Below are 1,090 nucleotides of genomic sequence, written 5' to 3'. Positions count from 1 at the left end.
ATCATCGTTTAACGTCCGCTTTCCATGCTAGCATGGGTTGGACGATTTGACTGAGGACTGGTGCAACCGGATGGCTACACCAGGCTCCAATCTAATTTGGCAGAGTTTCTACAGCTGGATGCCCTTCCTAACGCCAACCACTCAGAGAGTGTAGTGGGTGCTTTTACGTGTCACCCGCACGAAAACGGCCACGCTCGAAATGGTGTCTTTTATGTGCCACTCGCACAAGAGCCAGTCCAGGGGCACTGGCAATGATCTCGCTCGAAAACCCTACAAGGCCAGTCAGGCGGTACTGGCAACGGTCACGCTCAGGATGGTACATCTTATGTGCCACCCGCACAAGAGCCAGTCCAGGGGCCCTGGCAATACATATATATACTTTATTATTAAAACTGCAAAAATACCACGAAAAACTGCTACTCAGATTTTCACGTTCCTATTCATCAGACAGTTGTGATTAAGAATGGGACAAGAATTAAAGTTATATGTGTAAATATATTGTACAATTTACATTGACAGATACACATTTGAATTTGGTTTCATTTCATTGGTTGTTTCAACTAACGTTTTCTTTTTTAAGAAATGGTGATATAAAATTGAATATCATTTTGTGTAAAATCGAAGAAAATATAACCTTAATTCTTGTCCCATTCTTAATCACAACTGTCTGATGAACGGGAACAGGAAACTCTGAGTAGCAGTTTTTTAGGATATTTTTGCATTATATCAGGCTCTTTTGCCGAACCGCTAAGTTACAGGAATGTAAACACACCAACACAAATTGTCAAGTGATGGTGGGGGACAAACACAGACACAAAGACACACACATGCACGCGCACACATGTATAGATGATGGGCTTTTAGTTTCTGTCTACTAAATCCCCTCACATGGCTTTGGTCAGCCCAAGGCTACAGCAGAAGACACTTGCTCAAGGTGCCACACAGTGGGACTGAATTTGAAACCATGTGGTTGGGAAGCAAACTTCTTAACCACACAGCCATGGCTGTACCTATAATGATAACAATAATTTTAAATTTTGGTATAAGGCCTGCAATTTTAAGGAGAAGGGTAAGTTGATACCATTGCTCC

The sequence above is a fragment of the Octopus bimaculoides genome, chromosome 1, assembly GCF_001194135.2.
Source record: "Octopus bimaculoides isolate UCB-OBI-ISO-001 chromosome 1, ASM119413v2, whole genome shotgun sequence".
NCBI lineage: Eukaryota > Metazoa > Mollusca > Cephalopoda > Octopoda > Octopodidae > Octopus > Octopus bimaculoides.
This window is presented reverse-complemented; position numbering follows the sequence as displayed.